The following is a 7110-nucleotide window of genomic DNA, read 5'->3' on the forward strand; positions in this document are numbered from 1 at the left end:
GGATGGAAACTGACCAAGGTGAGATTCAACCTGGAAATAAGGAGAAAATTTTCTGACAGTGAGAACAATCAACCAAAGGAATAGAAGTTGCCCTCAGAAGTTGTGAGAGCTTCATCACTGGAAGCTTTGAAGAAGAAACTGGACTGCCATCTGTCAGAAATGATGTAGGGCCTCCTGCTTGGGAGGGGGGTTGGACTAGATGCCCCACAAGGTCCCTTCCAACTCTGTTATTCTGTTAGGATCCAACTGGCTAGTCTAGGGAAGAAAAGGACCAGGGGAGACAGGATAGCAGCCTTCCAATATTTGAGGGGCTGCCACAGAGAGGAGGAAGGGGGTCAAACTATTTTCTAAAACACCTGAAGGCCAGACAAGGAAGAATGGATGGAAACTGAACAAGGAGAGATTCAACCTGGAAATAAGGAGAAACTTTCTGACAGTGAGAACAATCAACCAATGGAACAGAAGTTGCCCTCAGAAGTTGTAGAAGCTTCATCCCTGGAGATTTCCAAGAAGAGACTGAACTGCCATCTGTCAGATATGGTGTAGGGCCTCCTGCTTGGGCGGGGGTTGGACTAGATGACCTACAAGGTCCCTTCCAACTCTGTTAACCTGTTAAATTTGCAAAACACCCAGAACTTCCGGTGGCAAGCCGTTCCACTGATTCATTATCCTTCACTGCTAGGAAGTTTCTCCTTAATTCCAGGTTGTTTCTTTCCTTGATTCCTTTCCCTCCCTTTTTGACCCGGGAGGATGCTACAATGGTTGTAAGTGCGAAAAGTTACTTTTTGCAGTGCTGTTGTAACTTTGAACGGGCACCAGGGATGGGATTCAACTTTTTTTTTTACTACTGGTTCAGTGGGCGTGGAAGGGGAAGGACGCTGTAAAATCTCCAGTCAGAGGTGGGATTTGCCGGTTCTTCGAACTGCTTGAAATTTCCGCTACCGGTTCTCCAGAACTGGTCAGAACCTGCTGAAGACCACCTCTGACGGGCACTAAATGAACTGTGGTAAGTCGAGGACTAGGTGTGTTCACAAAAACATTGCTTCTTGTCACCTAGGCGTTGGCAAAATAAGATAAACACTGACCCGGGACACAGAAAACTTCTCGCTCGTGGCCTCTGTATGACAGGCAGGTTTCTAGTCCTCTTGAGGGGGTAGAAACACCCCCGGTACCTTTAAACAGGGTTATCTGCTTCTCAGGGGTTGTCTGAATGAGGCAGAACACTTGCATTTCTCAGCTGGAACAGGGAGATGCTTGTGACATCGTGGCAAGGATGGTTGTCGGAACGTATCCGGTTCTCTCACCTGCCTGCCCCCAACCTCCATCATTACACATCGCTGGAGGCGCCCGCACACATTTCCTGCTACGAGGGTTTGTATTCCACCCGGGACCTGCTCTCCAGTGATTTATAACCCACGACAAGGCCTGTTTCTTTCAGTAAAGACAGGATGTAATGGCCCTGCCATAAGTTAGCCACTGTTCTTGGATGGGACAGGTGTGAAAATCCTGCCCCGGAGACCAACGAACCGATCTTCGGAATCCAGCCTAGCCAAGAGTTGTTGTCTTCTTCTTCTTCTTCTTCTTCTTCTTCTTCTTCTTCTTCTTCTTCTTCTTCTTCTTCTTCTTCTTCCTCCTCCTCCTCTTCCTCCTCTTCCTCTTCCTCTTCTTCTTCCTCTTCCTCTTCTTCTTCCTCTTCCTCTTCTCCTCCTCCTCTCTTCTTCTTCTTCTTCTTCTTCTTCTTCTTCTTCTTCTTCTTCTTCTTCTTCTTCTTCTTCTTCTTCCTTCCTCCTCCTCCTCTTCTTCCTCTTCCTCCTCCTCTTCTTCCTCCTCTTCCTCTTCTTCTTCCTCTTCCTCTTCTCCTCCTCCTCTCTTCTTCTCTTCCTCTTCTTCCTCCTCCTCCTCTTCCTCTCCTTCTTCTTCCTCTCTTCCTCCTCCTCTCTCTTCTCCTTCTCCTCCTCTTCCTCCTCCTCTTCCTCCTCCTCCTCTTCGTCTCCTCTTCCTCTTCTTGCTCTTCCTCCCTCCGTTCCTCCTCCTCCTTCCTCCATATCCGTCAATGGACATTGGCAATCAAGTTGTTGGCCATCCTATTTTTATCAACAGCCTCACGAAAAAGGGTCGCTGAGTTTTATCCAAACTGGTCCCTTCGATTTTGAAGCCCTGATGTTCTTTTTCTGCCCGGACCTTGTTCGCTTTCCATCTTCCCCTGGGGGATTAAAGTGGAATATGCCATATTTTTCCAGGGGTCACATCCCCTGTCCGAAATATTCTAACTTTTTCCCTTTTTTATGGTTTTGATGGTTTCCCTTGGCTTTCCCAGGCAGCCGATCCCCTCCTCGTTCCGGGTATCGTCAACCCAACGTCTGCACCACAGCCGCCTGTAAATCCACATTTCAAACGCTTCCAGTCTCTCCCAGTGGCTTCCCATCCAGAGACCAGCTCTGCACTCCACAGAGGTGCCGTCCGAATAGCTTTATTCGCGCCTTCACAAATCAGGTGGAAAATGAAACGGGAAGAAAAAGGAACTGGCAAGACAAGAGTTTGGGTCCCCTTTGAAAAGCTACCTTTTAATTTGCCCATTATGTTTAATTTCGCCATTAAGTTTAATTTGCCCATTACATTTTGTTATTAATGACCAATTTACCCGCCGCCAAGCAGCTCGCTCTCCAGACTTGTACGTGAAGGGTTTCTCCAAGATGGAGAAATTTATTATTAAAAAAGGGCAGGCTGTTTTCATGCTTGTCTTTATTGGGTCTCCCTTTCCAATAGGGTGTGACAGGAAGGGCACGCCCTGGGGGCCCGTCTGTCAATCAGGGTCATCTAGAAGGGCTCCCTGTCGACGGCATCTTCTTCTCAGGAAACTGGATGATTCTAGGCTTACCTGTCCGTCAAAAAGTTTTGAAAATTTGGCTCTTCCTCCCCTTCCCTTCCCCTCTCCCTCCTCCTCCTCCCTCCTCCTTCCTTCCCTTTCTTTCTTTTCTTTCTTCTTCCTCCTTCCTTCCCTTCCTCTTTCCTCCCTCCCCCTTCTTTCTATCCTTTTCTTCCTCCCTCCTTCCCCTTCCTCTCTCCTTCCTCCCTCCTCCTCCCTCCTTCTTTCTCTTTTCTTTTTTCTTCCTCCTTCCTTCCCTTCCTCTCTCCTCCCTCCCTCCCCTCTCCCCTCCCTTCCTTTCTCTTTCTTTTTCTTTTCTTCTTTCCTTCCTTCCTCTCCCTCCTCTCTCCTCCCTCCCTCCTTCTTTCTATCCTTTTCTTCCTCCCTCCTTCCTTCCTCTCTCCTCTCCCTCCTCCCCCCCCCTCCTTCTCCTTTCTTTCTTTTTCTCTTTTTTCCTCCCTCCTTCCCTTCCCTCTCCTCCTCTCCCTCCCTCCCTTCTTCTTTCTCCCTTCCCTTCTTTCCCTTCCCTCTCCTTCCTCTCCTCTCCTCCCTCCCCTCCCCTCCCCTCCTTCCTTCTCTTCTTCTTTTCTTTTTCTCCTTCCTCCTTCCTTCCCTTCCCCTCCTCCCTCCCTCCCTTCTTTCTATCCTTTTCTTCCTCCCTCCTTCCCTTCCTCTCTCCTCCCTCCCTCCCTCCTTCTTTCTCTTTTCTTTTTTCTTCCTCCTTCCTTCCCTTCCTCTCCTCCCTCCTCCCTCCCTCCTTCTTTCTCTTTTCTTTTTTCTTCCTCCTTCCTTCCCTTCCTCTCTCCTCCCTCCCTTCTTTCTATCCTTTCCTCCCTCCCTCCTTCCCTTCCTCTCTCCTTCCTCCCTCCTTTCCTTTTTTTCTTCCTCTCTCCCTCTCCCCCTTTTCAATAGCCTCAGTTCTTCAAACCAGACCGAAAAGGGGGACATTTCTCCCGGATCCCACAAACACACATCCCAGTTCCTTTCCATTAACAAGTGAAAAATCCCTTCTCTTGCTCTCAGGCTGGAATCAAATTGCTTCTCTCCTATTCAGCTCCAACAGGAGCCGCTTCCCCACATCCCCCTCCAAAGGATGCAGTCACCAAGTCCCCTTATTTGCCCTCCTGCCACCGCAAAGAAACTTCCAGAAGCCTCACCAATCCCACCCACCTTGCAGAGCGAAAAGCTGCATTAACACCCGGGCCACCCACACAGCTGAGCTGAAACCTGGTTTAGCCAAGCCAGCCTCCGACAAGACACAATAACAAGCTTCATCACACCTCTCCGTTTTTTGTTTTTTTCACGCAGGGTTTATTTTATTTTATTTTGCAAAAGTGACACTCTGCTCGCACCAAGCTGACCCCATGATCCATTTTGGGGGGTGCAAAACCCCCAGCACAAAGCCAAATTGGCGTGAGCCTCTCTCTCACCCAAGTTGTGTGGGGGTTTTTTTTGCCTTTGTCATTTCAGTCAAATTTTTGACCCATCCGCCAGACAAGAACATTCAGGGGAAGAAGGAGTAAAAAAACAAAAACCAACCATCTGAATTGTCAAGAGAGAACATGTTGCACTACATGAAGCCAGGACAAACTCATAACACAACGCACGTCATTTATATATATATATATATATATAATCTCAAGCTGCAAATGAGCTCCTGAAAAACCTGCATGCATCAGTAGCGCCTTGTCGAGAAAGAAGGATTTTACAAACGCTTTGTTTTGCGGCTTGCATTGTCACGTTTTCCCTCCTGCTTGTTACCTTCACCCACGCCAACTTTGAAACGTTGCAAACCCCAGATAAGAGGAAGCCTGACTCGCTGGAGGTTTAAAATCGTGAAATAGAGCTGGCCCATCCGAGCTGACTCCTCTGACTAAAACTTCTCCTGAAAGAAAATCAATGGATCATTAGGCAGCCTTTTGCAAACCTGGTGCCTTCAGTTCTTCCCAAATCCCCTGCTTGCAAGGCCCATTATTCTCAACATCCTGCCTCACAATGAAAAGTCTTCAAGCTTCAAAGCGTGATTTTAATACGGTATCGGATGGAAACTTCACCGTGTGGAATATCCCAGAAATGAAACTGCTGGTCCCGGATGGACCCACAGAAGAAGGTGGTGATTTTTTTTTCCACGCTTCGATGAAATGTATTAGACCGGTAAACCAGAGAAGGAGGGCTCCAGATTGGCCTTCCCAGGGTCTCTCTCCCAAGCCTCACACAAGCTGTTCCAGTTCTCCAAATATCCGGAAAGGTTTGGGAAGAGAAAATTAAGTGACCAAAGAGAGAACTTTGGGGAAAGGCGTGGATGGAAGGTATGTAGCTCAGGGTTGAACTATTAGATCCACGGTGCTCTCTGAGCTTGGCGCTTTTCTTGCAGACGTTTCATTACCCAGCTAGAGAACATCATCAATGATAGAAGAGTGTGAAGTTTGTGGGGGGGAGGAGGAGGAGGAGGAGGAGGAGGAGGAGGAGGAGGAGGAGGAGGAGGAGGAGGAGGAGGAGGAGGAGGAGAAAGACTACGGGGTCCTTGGTGCTCTCTGAGCTTTGTGGTTTTCCTGCCAATATTTCATGACCCAGCTAGGGAACATAATCAGTGCTCGAAGGGGGTGGGATTTTCCCTCTGTTTATATACATTCCCTTCTTGCACTGATGATTTTACCTAGTTGGGTCATTAAACGTTTGCAAGAAAATCACAGAGCATCCAGGACCCCAGAGTTTTTTGAAAATAGCACGCATACAGTGAAGAACACAACAAGCTCAGCCATGAAAAAACAAAAATTAATTGGGTATATGCAGTCACTAGGTCTTCCAACTGACTTGAGTAAGTGGATTTTGTGAACGGAGCCACCCCATCTCCCAAGACCACATTGCTCCACTCTTTCCTCCTTGTGTTTCTTGGTGGTCTCTGAGCTTGGTGGTTCTTCTGGCAGAGACGTTTCATGACCCAACTAAGGTACATCATCAGTACTACAAAGAAAATGGAGAACAAACTTTCTATCACTGATGAGATTCCCTAGATGGGTCATGAAACACCTGCAATAAAACCTCCAAGCTCAGAGACTACCAAGGACTCCACAGTCCTCCTCCTCCTCCTCCTCCTCCTCCTCCCTTCTAGCACTGACGTTGTTGCCTAGTTGGGTGATAAAACGTTTGCAATAAAACCTCCAAGCTCAGAGACTACCAAGGACCCCACAGTCTTCCTCCTCCTCCTCCTCCTCCTCCTCCTCCTCCTCCTCCTCCCTTCTAGCACTGACGTTGTTGCCTAGTTGGGTGATAAAACGTTTGCAATAAAACCTCCAAGCTCAGAGACTACCAAGGACCCCACAGTCTTCCTCCTCCTCCTCCTCCTCCTCCTCCTCCTCCTCCCTTCTAGCACTGACATTGTTGCCTAGTTGAGTGATAAAACGTTTGCAATAAAACCTCCAAGCTCGGAGACCACAAAGGACCCCACCGTTCAACCCCCCGAGCTATAAATAAATATTCTCTTCTATTGGTTATTCCTTCTACCCTGGATCTCAAAGGGATGCTGGCCTGTCGCCTGCTAACTGCAACGCCCAACCCTCCTTCCCTGACATCAGACCTCAAGAAACCCGGGGAAATCTGCAGGTATCCATCCCAGGGAGCGGGTGGGATTCTCTTCCCTTCCTCGATTCTTCCTCAAGGGCTCCGAAAGAGGCGCGCCCTGTTTGGGGGGCTTCGAAAGGAAGGCGCTTCGCTGCTTGAAAGCCAAACTGGGGATTTGAGTCACCCTGAGCCGCCCAGGCAGAAAAGTAGGTCAGGACGAAGGATTAATAAGTCAGGACGGATGGAAGAAGGAGGCTACAGGGATGCGGGGGGAATGGGTGGGATTGGGGAGGGAGACCGGAGGAAGCCCAAACTTCTCAGCAGAATGTCTGTCTGTCCCGCCCTCTCGAACCCATCCTGGTTACCTGCAGCCCTGCCCTGGGATCCATTGAATGAAGCCCAATGTTGGGTTATATTAAATTAGAGGGGAGGAAAATCCCCTCCTAGGTTAAACGGATAAACAGATCATCAGAGTTGGAAGGGACCTTGTAGGTCATCTAGTCCAACCCCCCACCCCACCCAAGCAGAAGACCCTACACCAGTTCATAAGCATTTGTGGAAGACCCACGGGTGACTTCCTCCTCCCTGCTTTCTGGGGTTTCTTTCCACTTTCCCCCAAAATGACGGGCGGGATTTCTGGGTGGTCTCCTTTCCCTCCTTCGCTTGGCAATGTAGGCCAGCCA

The 7110-nt window shown here is 48.8% G+C and overlaps 1 protein-coding gene across 1 annotated transcript in view; it reads right to left on the minus strand.

The window, feature by feature from the left end:
• The window catches only part of B3GNT8 (UDP-GlcNAc:betaGal beta-1,3-N-acetylglucosaminyltransferase 8), a 122642-nt gene that overhangs the window by 21669 nt on the left and 93863 nt on the right, over positions 1-7110 (minus strand). The gene's annotated exons all lie outside the window — the stretch shown is intronic.

This window comes from Pseudonaja textilis, chromosome 10 (assembly GCF_049901715.1).
Source record: "Pseudonaja textilis isolate UNSWEBS1 chromosome 10, rPseTex1.2, whole genome shotgun sequence".
Taxonomy (NCBI): Eukaryota; Metazoa; Chordata; class Lepidosauria; order Squamata; family Elapidae; genus Pseudonaja; species Pseudonaja textilis.